The 20,886-nt window shown below is 41.4% G+C and overlaps 1 long non-coding RNA gene across 1 annotated transcript; it reads left to right on the top strand.

Annotated features, from left to right (window-relative positions):
• The first annotated feature begins 652 nt into the window (after positions 1–652).
• LOC135449971 (uncharacterized) lies at positions 653–18,789 on the top strand. Its single transcript, XR_010440910.1, has 3 exons — positions 653–762; positions 17,505–17,612; positions 18,103–18,789. It is a non-coding gene; the product is annotated as an uncharacterized LOC135449971 (long non-coding RNA).
• The last annotated feature ends 2,097 nt before the right edge of the window (positions 18,790–20,886 follow it).

Here is a 20,886-nt window from a genome sequence, read left to right on the forward strand (position 1 = left end):
ACTGATATGGTTGGGTTTTTTCTCTTGAGGTTTGGACCTTGGCCTAATTTAGCACCTACTTTTGATACTCCTAAGTATCAAATAGTGCTTTTCACAGTTAATATTCTTTATGTGTTCGTTTCTGGAACACATAAAGTCTGGAGAAAGCATATTCCCATTTGCAGGGCAAAGGTTTGAGTTCATCTAATAGTGAATTTTTGTAATTTTCATCTGTGGATGTAATGTCTTTAGATAAGTTGTTCTCCCAGTATGAAAATGTTATTGCGGTTTTCAAAAACATTACAATTTCAAATTTGTGGCTCAATAAATCATTTCAGTCTTTATGTGCTGCAAGTCACTGGGCAAGAGATCTCTTATGTTGTATGCATTCAAAAGAAAAGAGAACTGAGAACAGAGTCTAAAATCTACAACATGATTAGGTTTGGAACATGAATACCACAGCTTAAGGGCCCAGCAAACCTTGACCATGATGCTGTTATCTTGCTTCAAAAGCTGTAGCAATCAGGAAAGACTTGCACAATGAAAAGCAGTTAACAAGGGAGAAGCTTCTTCAGCTGATGCCGAATCTGAGAGTCTGAATCTACTAATTCTCTGCCTGACTACCTTCAGCTGTTTCATGCTGTATTTTAGAGGGTGGTTTCTTGCTGCACCAGTAGGTGTGGTCCTGCTTTTTTTCAGGAGAAGGAGAGGTAGAGTATCAGTCAGAATAGTATGCTGTGAAGCTGTACATCTCCATATGCAGGATTGTGAAGCCCATGGATAGTAAGTCATCTGAATCACTCATTATTCTCTTAATCATAGATGCAAAGTACATGCGCCTGAATTCAGCAAAAGATGCAATTGTGTGTGCTCTAAATACTGCTCCAAGTGGCTAGAAAATGTCAGTATTCCCTATCAAAGAAGTATGGAATAATATATGAAATGGAATAACACTTTGCTGATTCTACTTATTTCTGGTCTTCAAGGGATATTTTTTTTTTCCAGGGTTACATGAAAATTATTGTGTGGTTAGGAATATATTATTGCTGTTGGAAATAATAATTGCAGTTGGAAGCAAATTATCTCTGAGCCTGTACAAATGAAGTTGTTTTCCTCTCTGTTCTAAGGTGTGCAGAAGTCTGCTTTCCCAAAACAAAGGGAATGCTGGTTCTCTGCATTATTCCAAATAAATCCAGAGTCCCTGTTTGCTACCAGTCATCTTCCAGTGCTATAGAGGTGTTATGATTCAGTTATTAAAGTTGTTAGAAGTGCCTCTGCCCAATTCAAGGTGCAAATGAGACTATATGCCAAAGTTAATAGTATGGATTTTGTATAATAGTAAATATGAGATGGAGAAAGAAATCGAAAAAGAGGTGGGTGGAGAGAAAGAGAGTGACAGATTAAATGGAAAATATCACCACTCTGTGAATCCCAGTGGTGTCCCATTGATCATCTCCATCTGGTCTTGGGGGTGAGGGTGCCCCAAACCACAGAGTCAAAGGGTTAATGTACATGTGGGACACACAGGTACCTGCCCTGGCAGGGAGGGAGTTTGACACCATCTCTTGCAGCAGACTCTGCGTCTTTTGCATCACGAGCAGTGCTCTGCTGTGAGGCCTCAGCAGTGGGTCTGGGAGCACTTGGGGCTCTTTGATGGGTTATGGCACCTCCTCAGCTGCCCCTGGTGGGAATGTCCTGTGGATGTGGCCTTCCCGGGGCGGGGGGTGACAGCTGAGCCAGTTTGTGTGAGGAAGGATGGGCGCTCACTCCTTTGAACAGATCTTATGCCACACCACCACAATTCTCCTCCTCCATTCTTGGCTGGTGAGGGGAAGTCTGTGCCAACCTGACCTCAGCAGAAAAGCTTTTGGGCTATGGCCTCCCTGACCCCAAAGCCAGTCAGGGATGATTTTCAGAACAGCTGCTGAGTTTGGCTTTCATTTGGATGCATTCTTCTCCCAGAGCTTTATTTGCTTTTTCCTAGAACTGAGGTGGTTGAACAATAGTGTCACCTCTATCTTCTCTCAAGTTCCCTTAGGCAGCTGAACTCACAGTCCAAGGTTCCACTCTGCTCTTCAGGGTGGGGTGGGTTTTGGTGTCACAACTTCTTTTTACAGTTTTGCCATAATGAGCAAAAGTCCTTCATAAAGATGTTTAAGCCAGGAATGGTAACTGACAAGAGGTAGGCTGGTGCTTTGGATGTGCCTGATCCTTCCTTTTAGACAACAAGATATCTTGAAAATCCCAGCTATCTAAAGTGGGTGAGAGAGGAGTGTAGGTAGCAGAGCAAACTCTCATAATATTCCCCTGCTAATGACTTTTGGGAGGGGATTGACGTTTTGTTATCTCCCTGCATTGACCTTTTGTTATCTCCCCATAGAAGAGCAAATAAATTGCCCTTAAAGGTCAGCTTAGGAGGAAGCAAGAGAAGGGGTGAAATGGGCAGCACCACATCCTGGTGCTCCTTCTTGGTCTGGATTTTTATATTCAAAATCAGCAGGATACATTTTCTAAGAGAAAAGCTATCAGTGTCAGAATCCTAATGACCAAGAGGTCATAGCAAAAACTGGAATACAGATTTCAGTTTTGAAAAAATATGAAACCAAAGGAAGGCTTGAAACAGATTAAACCTGTCAGGAAGCACAGGAGTTATTGCCAAAGGTCTCTTCTTTTTTTTTTTTTTTTTTTCTCCTGCCTGTGGTTACCCTGCAGACTGGTGCACCCTTCACAACATGGGAAACATTTTTCCAGGTAGTTAACTAACATTATGAACATATTTCCTTCTGGTGGAACGTGAGATTTTATTGCTGTTACTCCCTGATGCACAAACAAGACTGTGAAGGAAAAAGAAATCCCATCATAATAAAACAGATTTATTAAATTGGAGCTATTTGCTTACAGACTGAAGCTGAAATTAGAAAAGGCCTCATTCCCTTGGATAACCTGGTTCTGAGACATGACTTTTATTAAAAACACTTACACAGTTCCCTCTTGCAGTGGAGTTAGTAAAAAAATAATAAAAAAAACCCCACCCAAAACAAAAAACCAAACAAGAAAAAAAAGCAAACCAAAGAAACTGTTCAGTATGAAAGGAACCATGCTTTGCACCCTAGCTCATCATACTGAGAGAAGGATTTTCATGGTAGAAGAATCACTGATAAATTATCATCTTTGCTTACCTCTTCTTGGTGTTTCTTCACAGTCCTGTTTCCTTGGGTGCTCTAATGTGTTTGTGATGTTCTATGCGATCATACTGAGATATATCTACTTAGCAAATATGTAGTCCTCAATTAAGCAAATATTAAAAGTCTGTGAGTTCTGTTCAAACACCTGGAAACAGGAGTTTTGGTATTGTTACCCCTGCCAGTAAAGGCTATTAAATAATAGGAACACTACTAAATAATGGGAGACCTCCTCAGTTCTCTCCTTAGTCCTGCTACTTCTGCATGATCCTCAGCAAATGTGTCTGTATTTAAAAAGGTTTTGTAAAGCATTTTTCTTGCTTTATTTAGCTCTTGGCTTATTTAATGCAATTTTTTTCCCCTGGTGATTACTTACCAAACTAGATATTTGTTTTGATTTAGAAAGTTTTTGCACAATGAAAGCTTGATCCTTGTGTTGTGGGTACTTCCCAGTGGCAAAGATGCCCTATGGTTGTTTTTGGCGAAAGATTTGGGATTGATGAATCCACTTTCATTCTTTATACCTGAAGAAGTTGGCATTTAGAATGGGCTGTACAGGTGACAGCTGATGTGACCTCAGTCCAAAGGAAATTTGTGTCCATCTTATGCCTTTCTGCCCCTAAAATTCCATCAGAGCTGGAGGCAACTTTTGTAATATACTTTGGAGGCTTTTCAAATTGCTACCCAAACCACCTAATGGAAATACAGGTTACTGTATGCTCTTGTCTTCCCCAAAATCCAGATGCTTTCTGCTTGGGTTGCATGTGATTAACTATTAGGGTTATTTCTTAAGTGAATGTGATATTGCAGGGCCCTACAGGATGGCAAAGGTGTTAAAGTAACATCTGCAGAGTAAGAGGCTGAGGCTCAAAGCTGGTGTCCTGTTTGGGGGATGTCAGGGACACACAGTGCCTTGGTTTAGGAGGGGATAATGACCATGGAATTCGGAAAGGTTTGTGCTGCAGGTCAGTGATGAGAGTCAGCCCAAATTTGTCCTCTGTGAGTGTGAAGAATACCCTCTGTAGTGACACTGCATTGCCATTCAGAGAGGCAGAAATCTACCTGTAGTTTCCCTTTGCTCTCCTGTTCCTCAAGAGCTGCATCCTCATCCTCCAATCTTAGCTGCATTTCATTTCTTCAGTTAGCTTAAATGCTTTGGGCAACATATGTCTGAGTCAATGAAGGTTAACAGGATCAGATCCTCAGCTGGTGTCAAGCAGCATTGCTCCATTATCATTGAAGAAATGGCACCAATTTAGGTTTATTCTATTGTATTTCTCCTGAGGATTAGTATCAGTAATGGGTCTGTGCTCATTAAATGGTGTCTTCCTGACTCTGCTTTTCTCTGCTCCTGTGGAAATACATTCGTTTAAAAGTTCAGTCCTTGTAAAATGGAATGCGCAAGGCAGCTCTTCTCTGAATGGAAAATGATCTGGTTTGTTACAGGAATGCATATGTAAAACACTGTTGGGAAACACTGTGTTAAAACTTATTGTTACCAAATCCTCCACAGTCTGAATGGGAAACTTTGTTAACTGAGAAACTATTTTCCCCTGGCATTTTGTAAGAGGGTCCTAAAGACGTCAAGAGGAGGGAAGTGGGTGTTGATGAATTTTATAACAATGAGTCATTTTAGCTCTGGGATAATTTTTGATAGGCATGGATGGTTCTGTGCCATTCCAGGAGGAATTCAAACTTCATCTGAATTGGTTTCACCAGTGGCCAGGACAGACAGTTCCTTGCTTGGAGCTCTCGGGCTCTGGGTCCCTGTGGTGGGAGGTGATGGCAGCCAGTGTGGTGCAGACTGGGCGTGGGAGGTGAGAGCTCAGCAAAGGAAAATGGAGGAAGAGCCAGGACTGTTTGCTGCTGCTGCCATCTCACTCTGGTAGCCAAGTGGCCTGGGCTTGGCTCAGCTCATACAGGAGCATATGTTTTCTCTTAAAGCCTCTTACAAAGAGTCCTCTCCTGTCCTGAATGGCTCAGTGTTGCCCCGGGCATGAGCCACTCAGGAAGAGGTGCCCTCTCCAAGGTCTCTCCTGGAGATCACATAATATTAATCTATGTTGGTGCCATGGGGAAACATAAGTTTCTCCTAAGGGCTTTGTTAAAATTCAAGAATCCTTGATTTAAGAGAAGTTAGTGGGTTAACCACCAGCTCAGCCAATGCTGCTACATGATCAAAGTAGATTTTAAATAGCAGTTTGGTGTACCAAAACTAGGCCAAGATCAATGTATGGCATATATTAAACTCGAGGCAGAAATCACATTTTCTTTTCCTGCCCTTATCTTTGCACTTCTGACCACACTTTTTCCATCCTGGTAAAAGAAAGTTGTCTGCCTAGAAGATGAGAGCTCCCTCCAGGAGTCAATCTGAGTTGTGCTGAGTGCCCTGCAGTGCTCTTGCACATATGTATCATCTCTGTGCCTCTCTTGTGCATAACAGGAAAACTCTGGAGTTTAAATTAGGTGAACTATTTTTGCTTTGCCATTTTAAATATTTGATGGCATAGTGCTGCTTATTGTATTTGTATCCTTTGCATTGTTGGGTTCCTGTGGCATTCAGGTTTGTATTTTAGTTTTCTAGGTTAATTTTTGCTTTGTGTTTTTCTCATGTGACTTCATCTCTCTGCCTGTGATGATACTTCAATTATTCACAATCACTGCTATAACACAAGACACCTAATCAACCTGGATTCTTTTGACATTGTTTGCACTATATATGCCTAAGCCTTTCTAGACATTAGTGTGGAACAAGATCTGATGTCACAGATTTTTCAGAGGCACAGAGCCTTCCTTGTTCCCATGATCTAGTCTAAATTCAGATAATTTTAGGAAATTATCTTTCACCTATTTTCACACTTAGTCACTGTGAACTCCTAAAATCTATTCTGGCTCACTTTCAAATTAAGAACTAAACACAATCATGATCTTCTAGGTGAAATCTCCCACTTGCCTTAAAGCAAAACCATGACCAACTTTGTCATACTTTTAAGATGGGAACTGTCTCATAGTGCTCTTGACAGGTATACACTCTCCACCTAAGAAAACAGACAGCAAGTTTCTTCATATATTCATGTGCTTTGCAATTCTAGTAGCACTTATCAGAAAACAGTACACAGAAACCAGAAACAGGTGATGACAGCAGAAAAATCTCCCTGCTGACTTCAATACCTCCCCACCATCTGGAAAGGCACAGCAATAGCATGCCAATACTGAGTATGTGTTTCTGTGTGTTGTGCCATGGATATGGACAGCAGGTCTCTTCCAGGGGGAGATTCTCTGCAGAAGTTCCCTGAACTTGAGGGAATTGTGCTCAGGTGAAACAAGTCTGAGTGAGCACACACTGATGCAGGAATGTGCCAGCAGGCAGGATTTGTCCTGAAAGCCTAACCCCAGTCCTGCTCCTCCCACCTGCATGGCCCTTTTTAATGACACTGGCTGACTCCTGTTGGTTTACACAGTAGACAGTACCCATTTTATTTATTTCTCTCCACTTGCATGTTGTTGTACGTCTTAGAAATAACAGGGACTGGTTGGGCGCACCTTGGGGAAGGAAACATTGCCCCATCCTGCAGGAGCAGCTGGAAGGTGATCACAGGCCTCATGACAGGTCAGGAAGAAGAGACCTCCCCTTAAGCACCTGCAGAGCCAGGAACACTGCTCAGCAGTGGGACAGCTGGGCATGGACACCCAGACAGAAGAGAAATGTCCCAGGAAACAGGCAGGACTTCTATGAATTTATTGTGCCCCAGAGGGCCTCTGAGCTGACAGCAGCCAAACTGACAATAGGCTTTGCCCTTGTCCTCCACATCTGAAACGCTCCAGGCTGTAAAACTTCCCAACACTCCTTTCTCATCAAATCACTGCAAGTTTTCCCTTCTTTATACAATTATTTTATCCAGTAAACCCTGGCTTTTTGGTTTAAAGGCATGTACGAGAACTTGTGAAGGAGAAAATGAAGCTGATGGATGGGATGTTCTGTGGCTCTGCTTGGTACTGAGGGGGGATTTGGGTAAGGGCAGTGAGCAGGAAGGAGAACTCAGCATTTCACTGGGGGCTGCAGCTCTGCGTGGGCAAACCTCGGGATGCTGCTGCAGTCACGCGGAACCACTAGAGTTATTCAAAAACTTTCTCACATGGATGACTCCCGGCTGCTTTTCTTAAAGTGTGACTCATAAAGCCCTTCTTGAGATAGGTACCAGTCATCATAAACATTGTCAAGAGGGAGCAGGGAAATATTGAGATCACTAGAAAGTGGAAAATCTTGCCTATGTAAATCATACTCAGTCCTGCCTGTTCTCAGATCCAGGTGATTTTTATACAGTTAGAGACAGGGGATGTGGCGGGAGAGAGCACTAAGAATATTTTGGCATGAATTTCCATCATCTGTCTCTAGTTTCCAGCAGTGTGTTGTCACAGATGTAACTTTATAGCACCTTCTATAAGATGACACAAGGGCAGGTCTCCTTTCCTCCCTCTGTTCCCTTAAATTTCAGCGACAGTTGCTGTACTTAAATCCTGCTCCCATTTTTATAACAGTGAAACCTCCTTCCTCCTTCTGGTTAATTGGTGCTCTAGCAGCAGGAGATTGTGTGCCAAGACAGCAGAATTCCCTGCCTGCTCAGCATCTGCAGGCTGCTCACACATGTAATGTCAATATGAAGTTTAAACATTATAAAAATGAGCCTAGATAGTAATTGGTTGAAATACATACAGTGATGTCAAAGCTTTTAGAGTTTCATGGTTTTGCTGAAAGTTGTCATTCTCTTAGAAACAATCACAAGATTATATTAAAATAAGAGATTATATATTAAAATTTCAGAATTGGTAACTGTTGGTACAGAATTGGTAATTTCTGAGACAAACACAATGTTCCGAAAGGATATTTTTCCAAATGAAGTATCCTGTATTCCCACTTTAACAATTACGCATATGTATTCACGCTATCCAGAAACTTTGTTTTTGTGTAGGTTCAAGATTAAATTTTTGTCATCTTTTCTGGATGATGTGCTCTTAGAATCCTCAAGACATTGAGGACAAACTAGGCAGGCCATCATAGCAGCCAAGGAATCTCCCTGCACTCTTCAGGAAACTGTTTCTCCCTGAGCCCCAGACTGTGTGTTGGATCCATGAGAAATCAGGGAATCCAGGGATTCAGTCTCAAACCATAGCTCACCTCCCTAACCCCTTAGCTACATCCCCAGTGCACTGAAACATCCTGCAGTCCCCTGTCACCTTTCATCCTGTGTATGGGGAGGGAGCCATGACAGGGGACAAAGTGAATTTGAAAGCTGTGCTTGTGGGAATGGTTTATAGACAAGAAGATGGATGTCACCTAATCAACCCACAATAAGTCCCCGCCTGCCTCATGCTGTGTTGTTCTTTTGCTGTCCTCTCTCGTTCATTCCCATTATCACCCAGGGCATTCCTTTCCTCTTCTGCACTCCCAGCTCCTGAAAACCCAATCTGCATTTAGTAAATAAGGGACAAAATGAGTTCTCATTCACATGACTGACACTTTGGGTTTGAAATGAGAAAGCCTCTGTTGTTGATGCAGTGCCCAATTTAAAGCAATATCACCTGTCAGTTTGATAAAAGGCATGGAGAAAATATCCTGTCTCGGCCAAGGGGGGGAAAAGTGTCATCTAAAATAAATTCAAGCCTCAGAAAAAAAAAAATACACAAATAAATGGCCAGGGATTGTTTTTATGGTTCTATTCGCTGGGGCGAGTCGTCAAAACATAAATTACTGCTTATTTGTGACAAACAGAATGGCCAGGAATGAAGGTTGCAGGACAGAAAAGATACAAACTTGCTCATGGAGGTTTTTTTTCCATATCCATTGAAATGTGCTGTGTGAAAAGTCTGCTTTCAGAACTTTGGGCTTGGCTTTCTTGGTGCTCTGATCTTCATTTCTGTTAAAAAACAAGTCAATGTACTTATCTTTTGCCTTTGTCCTCCTGAGCTTTTACTCATGTTTCAGCTTATAGAAATGCAAACAGTGTCCTGCTTGTTTGTTTTTTAAAGAAGCATCTTGCTTAATGCTTTGGCTCTTTGTTGCCCTGCCTGTCAGTGCTACAGGAGAGCTGCTTCACAGAGGAGGGAGGTGACTCTGGAGCTGGTGCAGTTGGCTTATGAACATCCTTTTCACCTTCAGTTGCAGGCTATGGCACAAAAGGCTTTACTGCTTCAAGCTCCCATTTGAAATGCGTCCAGTCACCACCATCCAGCAGTGATTGCTACCCTATACCTAAAGTTCAGAGAGTTTTCCACCCAGATGAAATGCAGCATTTTGTCTGGGCAGCCAAGCTGCAAGAAACTTGTTTATAGGCGGCAGAAGGGGGGTAAATGCTGGGAAAGGTGATGTTGTGTGGCAGAATGCCCATCACAGAGGTGAATCCCGTAATCTGGGCCCAAGTGATCTGTCCATTTAGTCAGAGTAATTGGCCAAGGCAAAAGAAGCACAAACCCCACAAAAAGCTTCTGGGAGTTGACAGATGGAGCCACCAGTTCTCCACTACTTGCCCAGGCTGTTGCAATGGGAGACAGAATATCAGTTAGATATAGAAACAAGTATGTGGTGTTCTGCAGTGTATGAAATCATCATCCAGGAAATCATCTCCCTTCAGCTGGATGGTAAGGAGGGGGGAAAATTTTCCTGTTAAAGAGATGTGGCAGCCTGAACACCTAAGAAACTGTTGCAGGGAAACACTGTAAAGACATCTGTGAGATGCTGGGCAGTATATCAAGCAGCAGTAAAGCCCACATTAGGCTCAGTAACACCTGTGAAGACAGTCTGAAAGCCATGCAGCTCATGGGAATAACTCACACCAGGAGTTGCCAGATGGGGGGAGGAACATGTGGAACCTGTGAATCAAATGGAGGTGTTAAATATAATCATGGCTCTCTCACCCTCAGGGTTTAAGTTTTGCTCCAAAGCCGGTTTGAATCTGATTTCGGAGGAAGGTTTTTACTCACTCTGTAATGCGTTGCAATATCCAGCAGGTAGAACTCATTGAGGAAAATTGCTTCCCACAATGATATATAGGATCATTCAATCACATCTCTGTGCTATTTAGGGGAAATTATCCATGGGATTGTGTCATTAGTTTAAAAGCTGCCTCGATTGTTTTTCTGTCAGGATAATTTTAAGCTGCGCAAGAGTATTAGTTGGAAAAACAAAAGGAGTCTAACTCCTTCCATATTGCTTAAATCTGGTTTCCAGTTAATATTTTCCTCTTCATTTCTAACAGCTCTGTTGAGGAGTGGAGAGAAGAGTGAGTTGGGCAGTGACTTTGTGAATAGAGCTGCCCTCTGTTAGGTGCTCATCTTTCATGGGCTTATCCTTCAGCCACTGGCCTTGTCTGCCCTTGCTACATCAAAAGGAACACAGCTTTGAAAATTTCCAGCCATACTTTTAACTAATGGCAAAATCCATGAAATAACAAAGTGTTGGCAAAGCGGAGACCCTATTCACATTAATCAGTAATGTGAGCCATTTCCAGGGGAATTTGTTTAATCTAAAGTCTCTAGAGAGAGTCAGAAAGGAAATGTAGAATAAATGATGGAACTATTCAAAACTAGAGGTGCTTAATTACAAATAGAATTGTTGGAGCATTGATGAGTTGAGAGCTGGTGGAAATCAACTTTCTCTTATGGAAAAGTTCTGAACATCAAAGAGAAAAACTGAATTGATAACAATGGTAAATAGCAATGCAAGCTAAAGGCTGGAAGAAAGGCATGAAGGGAATTCCTGGGTGACCTTTGGCAAGTCACTTTAGCCTCTACTTACAGAACGAGGTATCACAGCCATGATGCTCAAATTTGGTGTAAGGGAAAAACCTGTGATGATCTTGAAGGGTGTGAATAGTCTGACAGTAAGTGCTCTCTGCTGCACCTCAGAATGCTCAGGATGCAGCCTCTGTCTTCAGCTCAAGCCTGCTTACTGAGCTTTTCATAACTGGTTTCTCCCATGAAATTTGGATGCATGTTGAGATAACACAGCCAAGCATTCTGCCCCAGGATGTGTGACCTGGACTGGCAGCTGCTGCAAGAGCAGGCAGGCTGGGATGACAAAATGTTTGTGCTTTATTAGTCACGGTGATCTTGAGGCACATGGCAGGGCCAGCAGCCTTGGCAAAAATGCAATGCACTACGTGCTGTAAGGGCATATTTTGAAGAGGGACACCTCTATTTCATCCATAACAAAGCAGAATTGAACTTTACTTGTAATAGACCAGCTGCACTTGTTTGCTCTTTTATGAACAATGGTTCTTGACAAGCCTGAATGTCTCCAGATAAATAGAAATAATTCAAACATTTGTAGTCTCAAAATTGCTTTTCCAGTTCAATTGTAAATTAGATTTTTCTGTTTGCAACCATAAAAATTATCCAAAGTGGGTTGATGCATGTTCAGTCAGCAAAAATATGTAGCTAGAGATATCATAGCCCACATGTATCACTAAGAAAAAGCAGAGCTTCTGAAGTTGCCTTGGGCTCACTTGCTTTCCACCAGAGGGAAAATGTGGCACTGTCATGCGCTACCAGTATATGAATGCTTCTTGAATTAAGTCTGGGATAGAACAGCAGCACCAATGTATGGAGTTTGAAACACACACTAAGAATGAGGAACTGATGGGAGGAGCATTTTCTTGTGTCTTTTTAATTTTTCAGCAAACGATACTCAGTAACTACTAACTGTAGAAATGCTCCTCCTTTTTGTCCTCTAATGTCATCCCTCAGCATTCAGGAGGATCAAAAAGGTCTTAAAGGAAATGTCTCTCTGAAATGGATGTCATAAATCAGAGAAATATCCAATGACAAAACATTTAAAAGCATTAAATTTATATGACCAGAACAACACATTTGTAGAATCACACACAGAGTCAAATTTTCAGAGCCAATTCCAAGGTGTGCCTCAAACCACTGTAAGGTGCCAAACAAATATTTGGATGTAAATAGTGCTGAAGAATAGTTGGAATCTGAAAAGATTCTGGCAACAGAGACTGTGAAATCTATTTCATTAAAGGGCTTCTCCAAACTTTGGATTTTTTTGGATTTGGGTTAAATACAATTTTTGCAAAGTAAGATGTTCTATTATTAGAAGAGATGGGATGTAAATTTTGTCTACTCAGAGTTTGGATTTTATGCAGCTGGGAATAAGGCAATCCAGGATTCTGTCTTCCCTGGACTTCACTCTCTCCTGCTGCCAATTACCATTACAGTAACCTTAGAAGGGACTTAGTTACTTAAACAAGTGTTCTGTGCTTTTTGAGATGTTCTAGAAACTCCTCTATCCATAAGAGCATGTCTAACAGGTGAGAAACTCATACCTGGAAGCCCTGTGCATGCTCAGCTCACCAGCATTTGTGTACCTGACTTGACTTATCCTCTCTCTATGCACTGTTGAAATTAAATCCTGTTCCCCCATATTCTAAACCCACAGATCCTGATAAAAGCATGAATCCCTATCCCCACAGCTGGTGGTGGCAATCAGTAAATAGCAAGCTCTTACAAGGAAAGAAGTTCTGCCCAAGGACAGAGGTATTACATACACTAAATCCAAAAGTCCCCTAAACAGAAGCTCTGCGTGAAAGCAGCAAAAATTGTCAAGATGTACCCAATTCTGTGTAAGCTGGATGTTGCCAAATACATCAGAGTTCAGTTCAGCTCATCCAGGCTTTTTGGCAGACATGGGAAATTTCAACAGAATAGGAAAGCCTACAGAGAAGGCATCAAAGCAGAAAGCATATTTAGTGGGGCACACTTCAAAAGAAATAGATGAACTTTATGCCTGGATAAGGGAAAAAAGAAAAGTCTTTGGAACAACAAAATCTTATCACTCTGATCAGAAATCATGCCTTATATTCCAGTATTTCAATGTATTCCCTGCAAATCAATCCTAGCTGTTTGTGTATGTGCTCCATCCTGGTCATGGTTATTGTAAAGAATTTCAATAGCAAATATCTATAGAAAGAACTATCCATAAAATAGCCATTTTTCAAGTTCCTTATTGGGAGAGACTGGGAAAGGCTGACTTTAATGAATGTATGTCTGTGAGCTCATCAAAGAACAGATATTGGAACCCTGAATAATGTATATTTTATGCACTGCAGATAGGCATCCACTGTGGATTTTACCACAAAGCCTAAAACCTCACAATATGTTATTTCTGCTTTAATCTAAAAAAGCTCTTTTTCTGTCTAAGCACCACTAAGTAGTGAATTGCCTAGTGATCTTGAATATAAGGACATTTGGCATCTGGTTTTGATGGAAAACAAACCCCATCATCTGTCCATGCCTTGTAATTATCCTTTTTCAATGATTTTCCTGACTGCATGACTGAAAAATTATCCACCTGCAGGTGGAAAAGACAATCTCCATTTCATCCTCCAGAGGTAAAACATTCCACAAAAGATCAGGACTGCATCTCGGGCAGGGGGCCTCTGCATTAGCAAAAGGTGTGTGTTTTACACATCTGCCTACTTTGCTGTATCTCAAAAGACACCAACATAAACTGCAATTACATGTATTCAAAGAGAAACAATATCCAGCATGAACTTGTTTATGAGAAGACTCTCTGATTCAGAATTCAATGTAATATGAGCCTGACTAATTGAAATCCTCGTGTTTCTAATGATCATGCATTCCCACTTCATGAAATCAGTATAGGAGTCTTTCATTCTTATTGTAAATCTAATTTGGCTCTTGTAAACAATGAAAGAATTCACGCAATGCTTTTTAAGTGACACTTGCTCAATGATCAGTCATGGGGGCCCCTTGGAATGAGAGGACAGCTTCTAAAATATGGGGTAGCTCACATGGAAGGCATTACCATAGGAAAAGCACCTCTGAGGAGGGCTTGACAGAGTGCATGTGACTTATCTATTTGGAAGATGCAAGATGTAGAGCAGCTGACTCGGCGGGACCCAAGGAGAAATGTGATAAGTGAGCACCAAATACCCAGAGATGCTACAAGTGCTGAGTGATAGCAACATTTCAGCATAATCCTTCTCGGGAATGGTGTCATATCCCCTGATATATACTGAGCTGGTGTCTGGCTTTGCTCTATAGCACAGAAAATATGCAGACAATAAGGGAAAATATTAGTGTGTGTGCATGCATGTGTGAGACAGAGCGGGCGGGGGAAAACAAACCAGTGACCTTTAATGGAGGAGTCAGAAGCAATCAACTTCACATCATAAAATCAACTGAATGTCAGAAGCTTTTCAGAGCAGCAACACTGTTGGATGTTCCCATTTAGCTTAAATTTTTGAGCTTCTCAAGTAGGGTGGTTCCACCAATATATTTTGGAAGTTCCTGCGAAACAATGGCAAAGTTGCTAGACAATGGTGTCTTTGTGCTGGGATGTCTGCATCCAGTAAATTTACAAGTATCACCCTCATTTTAACAAAATGCAGATGGATTACTTTTTTCTTTTTTGTGGGGGGCAGCTGGGGGGCATCACCACAATTCAGAGATCTTCCCCTCCCACCTTTGAGGGAACAAGTTGTCTATATGTCACACTTACCCGGTATTACAGCTAGCCTTGAGCAAATGTAGGGTGTTTTGTGTTATACATAACAGGAGTCTGTAAAAAAAATGAAGATTTGTATAGTCCTCTTTGTTTCATTTCAGTTTCCCCTAGGTTTTGAGGCTCTTGTGTTTCCAATGCTTCCAGGATATTTGCTCCACAATGCATTTGCTTTTAAAATCTCACTTTGTTTTTGTTAGTTTGTTTGGGGTTATTTTTCTCCATAGAAGTTGAGTAAACTTTGAAATTCTGGAGTAGGCAGTACCAAAGCAGAACAAAATGGTATCTTCAGCTCTTCTCGCTCCAGGTTTTACAGGACTAAATAAGCCTTTTTACCCTTTTCTCATCAAAATCATCTTCAGTTCCAGAAAAACTGCTGCTGTGGAACCAACCAGGTACTCCTGAAGTATTTTTCTAATGGAAAAGTTTTCTGTGAGGAAATGAGGATCTGACTAAGGTGCTATATTTCACAGACAAGTCTTGATTACAGAGGACTTTTCTGTGCTTCATTTCTGAGAGGCTCAGGAGCAGTGCTTCAGTTTCACAATATAGTAATGTGCAATTCAGTTGGCTCAGTCTAATCCAATCCATTGCAAATGCTTTTACAAAGCATTTGGGCATTATCAAGAAGTTTGAAACCTCTGGTTTCTGGAAGACCTCAAATCTTCAACCTTTTAGTCAATTCAGTTTGAAATTCTGAGTTTTAGTCTGTTGTAACATGGGTGGATGAACTATGCTGAAGTTAAGTGAAACTGTGGTGTTTTTCCAGAAATTCTGAGTTTAAATTGCCACTTAGATTGAATGGGAGCTATGGCCAGATTTATGAAGAAAGTTTAAAAATTCTGAAAGAAAATAATAAAAAAACATGGTTAAACCATGATGTACCACAGTCCAGACAGACATCTCTTATTTTGGAAGTCAGTTTCTTAGGTAATTTACAGTTGGTGGAATCTGGGAGCTGTATCAATGTCTAATAAATACTTAAGGAATCCCAGCAGCACTCTAAGCTGTCTTGCTACTCTCTTGCATTTGCCTCAATTGCTGCTAACAATTATTGCTTGCAATTGCTCCATGGAGGGAGGAGGAATCAGTGCAAAAAGAGGTCAGAGAGCTGAGAACAGAGCTGATGTGCAAACAGGCTTGCACTGTTGCATGTGATGGTGTTGTGATCCTGGGCACCAGTTTTTGGCAGTGCTGCAGTTTCTGTGCATTGGTTTTGGTGATGCTATTGAAGCTGGAGATCAGATTTAGAGGAAAAAATGGGCTTTTCCCTGTGCTAGTGTCTGCTCAGCGAGTATCTTCTGGGGGACATAAAACCCCAGATGTCTGGAAGGCTTTTTGCTCGCTTGAACTGCAGATTCAAGATAGATGAAGATATTCTGTGAGTTTTTCAAGAGCATGGTTCTGATCTTCCATTATGCCTTGTTTATCTGTATTTTGGACTCAAGAAAGGTCTTGATTTCAATTGGTTCTATCCAAGCTGGGGTGTGCCCTGAACATGCATTGTCTCTGCAGACATACTTGTGCATGACATGCCAGTTTCTATGGGAAAGAAGCTGGCACAGGGATCAGAAAGGGACCAGAATTATCTTCTATCACCTCCCCATCCTGAATCATCAGGAAGCTACACTCCCAGTTTGTACCCAAGTTTACTTTTTATTCAGACACAGCTAGGATTTCTCAAAATTAATCCTTGAAAGTTTTGTTATAAACCATTAATTTTGAACAGAATCCAGTCATGATCACATGCACCAGTTTAATCATGCAATGGCTACATCTAAAATCCGCAAAGACCTCAGCCTTCAAGTCTAAGTCTTCTATAAAGACATCAAAGTTGAGCACTATTTACATTGTACAGCTTGCTCTTTCTCCACATTAGAGCTGGACTACTCCCTCCAGAAATGTGCTAAATGCTCTTTGCAATAAAAAGCAGCTTCTGGCCAGAACATGTTCCTTTTTAACACTCAGGTCATAAAGTGCCTATTAAAAGGACATTAAAGCCAAAGAAAATCTATCCAAAGCACTGGATAAGGCCCACGCTGGAGAATATGCTATATAAGCATGCTCATAAATCATTAAAATTAAGATTGGATCTATCATTAATAAGTAAAGTTCAAGGACAGCCTTTATCTTGTTAAATTATCCAAATTTTGCTGTCTATTAGCATACCATTTAGAATGTAAGAATGGCTGTAGGGTTTTTTTCACCCTTCTTGGTAATGACACATTATGCAGAATAAAAAGCCTTAGCAACTGTTCTAAGATGCAATAATAATGCTGGAATTATTCTTTGGGGGAGGTTGTTGTATTAAGCAGCAAGTAATTAATGGTAAATTGCACTGGAAATTCTTGGAAAAAAGACAAATTACACATGCTTTTGTACTCATACCCAGCAAGTCCCATGTAATTAACAATATTAAGATAAATACGAGAAGAATTATTAATGATGAGATTAACTTCACACTGTAGTGCAAACAGATGTATTTCATCCATGTATGTGGTAGGAATTGAGATTTAGTTGTAATTACTAAAAATATTTGGCATTATTTCTTGGTGGAAATTCACCACAGAGCTATCGATTATTATTCAGTCCCTGACATTTGTGCTGTGACTTCTGTCCCCACAGATCAGCTTTGCTGAGTGGATTGAGGGGTATTTTGTTGGAGTTGAAACTGCTTGAGAATATGAAACGCTCACTCCAGATGATGGGGGTCAGACCCTCAGTAAGCACCAAGCTGCAGGGACCAGGCAATATATCATAAATTACTGTCAGAGAAGGGGCTCACCCACTTAGCACTCTATTCATTTCAGGTTCATGAGTTAACTCACCATTAAAAAATGAGAACAAGGAGGGAATTGCCAGAAATGAAAAGGCAGCACACAACAACAGAAGGCAACTATTTCAGCCAGGAAGGGAAGGTTGGTGTACCCAGACAAAATTAAGGCAAGAGGTGTAATTAGCTGAATAATTTAATTAGTCTTCAATAGTGGAAGTAATTTTTCTATGCATCCTGGATCTTCTAGACATAGGAGGCAAACTAAAGACTACTTTGAGATTCAGAAACAAAGTCTTCCATTTCTTGCTTTAGTTCAGTGTCTTTGTACCTCAGTTTCCCTACCTATATCAACTTGCTATGGGTTCTCAGGCATTCCAAAGTATGTTGACAGTATGAACTAAGTGAGGGCAGTTTTGCTCTCATTTCCAGAGAGAATCATGTCAGCTAATATCAGCTGAAGGGTCATTGCCTTGAGGGAAGGTCCACAAGTCTCAAACCACTAAGACCATTTCTTCTATGACTTCCCCAACCACTGATTTTCCTTCCTCCCTAAGGAGCTCCTTGAATTCTGTTTAATTCTGGGATGTGACCAGCTATTACAATAGACTTTACCTATGTTCACCTTGATGCAGGTCCTTCACATAGCTGCTTTGAATTTGGGGATGAGCAGAACATCACTTTGATGCCAACTGTGAGCATTTTGCTCAATGAAACCACGACCAGGAAGAAAGAGCGTTGTGTTTACATGAGCACAGAGGCGTAGGGACAACTTACAAACCCTGCCTCATTCAACCTCACTGACAGAGGAGCAAACACTGGAGCTTTGAGTGCCTTTAATCAGGGCGCTCAGAAATGCACATCCTTGTGGCTTCAGGTGCTTTTCACCTTTCTTGTAGGTCCTGGTTGGAACCCACCTCAAGCTGGCAGGGTGGAGGGAAGTGAGTGACTTCTGCCTGCTGTGCTCAGCAGTGGCAGGACCTGGGACCTCAGCTGAGCCTCTGTTTCTTTAGACACCGACAGGAGTTCTGTCAGAGCAGCAATTGGCCATCCCAGTGGGCAGGCTCAGGCTGAGTGTGTGTGTGAACACAGATATGGGCTGGAGCCTGGTCAGGGCATGCTGCCCCATGCTCAGCTGGACACTGCAGTGTCACCATGTGCTTGGTACCTGCTCTCATCCTCACAAATTCCCTTTGAAAGGTGAATTAAAGGATTTCGTTTTCCCTGCCAATCAAGTACAGTGGTGGCTCTCATGAGTCTCACTCAAAGTCATTCAGCTTTTTGCTAGCCATAGGAATAAAAGAAAATTTTTCTGCTCTTGAATTGTTTCCCTTTATTTTTTTTTAGATATAAAGATACTTCTGTGGCTTTTTCAAGGTAAAATAATTATCCTCTGAATGTAGAGGTGGCAGACTGTGTGTCTCTTCAGGGACTTTTAAAGCTTTGCTATGGGGTCTGTATTTTCTGATATATCTGTGCAGTGTCTGGCACAAAAGGATTCTACTTTTGGTTAGGGTCTGCAAATTGGTCCTTGAAGGGAACATGAGGGTACTGTATCATTATTAATACAATTTTATGTATTTTCATATGAGTGCACTGCAGTTCTGACAAACTACATCCCTTTTTTAGGATTTAAAAAATCTTTGTGCAGCCTGAGCCAAGGCAGACATAGAGGTAGGCGACTGTTATAAGAAACAGTGAAGGCCACTGGAGACAGGAGGAAGCACAACTATTACAGAAGGGAGGACCTCTGGGATACATTTTCTGTTATTCTTCTTTTACAGCACTGAATTAAGTTTTTTAAACCTATAATTTGAAGGGTATGTTGAGGAAAGCATGCTTCCTGAGATTGGTTAATGCACTTTTTAACCTGTTTTTTGTGGTAACAAGACGATTTTTTAGCTGTCTCTGGTGGTTACATCTCACATTTCTTTTCTGCCAAGATGATGCTTCATTTTTTGTTAAACTGTGGGATTTCCACAGGTCTTTTTAGTTTCTAATGTGCCTGACAACACAAAAATGAAAGTACTTGGGAACCTACACATAAATAATCGACCCTTTGCATTTTTTGAGGAATACAAAAGGTTTACACTTAAAAGCCCTCAGGAAATGAAACATTACTCATGTATGACCTCCACAGTATGCTGCTCTCTTGACTGAGCACATCCCTCAAGCCTGGCCTCATGTCCTCAGCAGTAATAATGACTGAGAAGACACCAAGACTAATGATTTTTTACTCTGCCCACAAAAGTGCTGCTTTAGCAACTGTAACTTCTATTTTAAATGAGGATGTCATCAATGCAAAGGGCAGCTCTGTATTTTTCTGTGACTACAGCAGTACCATTACAGGTCAGAAAAATGACAGAGGAATGGATTTACTGTTTCAAGGGCTCCTCAATCAGTCACTGGATTCAGTGGAGAAGTGTTTGCCTAATTTATTGAGGAAGCCATCAGTCACCAGAAAATACATCCCATCCATTAAAGTAAGTCTTTGGGCCTCTGCCCAGTTCAACCAACTGACCTGACAGGTCTCTGTGAGGGTAGCCCAGACTGCCAGTCCCTGACATTTGGTGGTTTGGGGTTTTTTTTGGCTAGTGGCCTTGGAAGTAGTGTGGAAATGATAGCAGGGAGGACACAAATTTTGAGACATATCTGGGAGATGCACAGAGAAAGGGTGTAGGGGGATACAGAATGGGTAAATGAAGATGGCATAGAATGTAATCTTATCCCCCAACGAAAATGAAGATGGCATAGAATGTAATCTTATCCCCCAACGAGTTGCTGCTGGACCAATTACTAAAAATTAGGAGCAGGCCTAATGTTGACAGGCCACACCTGTAGCCAATAAGAACAAATGGGACAAAAGAGTGGATTGGTGGGATCAGGAGTCAGATGATGACTACTGCAAGGACCAAGAAGAGTCAGTGCTTAGAAGAGCAGCTTACAGAAAACATTGAGGAGGCACAAAACTCCAGCAGTATGGAATCCTTGCACTATAATGATAATAGAACTCTTGATATATATAAGACAACAAAAGGAGCTTGATCTTTGTTTGCTGTGGAGAGGACAAGGACTTGTGGGCTTACATTCCTGAGACAGACATCCAGGTGAGGCTTTAGAAAAGAAACGTCTAACAGGAAGGATCACTACAGGTTTTGAAGGTATTATCTAAGCATACTAAGTACAGTTGAGTCAGTCAGTTTTCAGACCAGGCAGGGTGTGGGATTCCTCTGGGCCATTATGGTAGCTCGAGATGGATTTCACTGTGCCAAGATTTTTATGCACCTTGAAAGAAATGTTCAGAAAGCAGGAGGATGTTGAGGTTTACAAGTCTCATAATCAGCTCATGCTGGAGCCATCCCAGCCTTTGTGGCTTCAGGCCACTTGCCCAGCTGGGGGATAGAAGGGAAGGCAGCCCA

Source organism: Zonotrichia leucophrys, chromosome 6 (assembly GCF_028769735.1).
Source record: "Zonotrichia leucophrys gambelii isolate GWCS_2022_RI chromosome 6, RI_Zleu_2.0, whole genome shotgun sequence".
NCBI classification, from domain to species: domain Eukaryota; kingdom Metazoa; phylum Chordata; class Aves; order Passeriformes; family Passerellidae; genus Zonotrichia; species Zonotrichia leucophrys.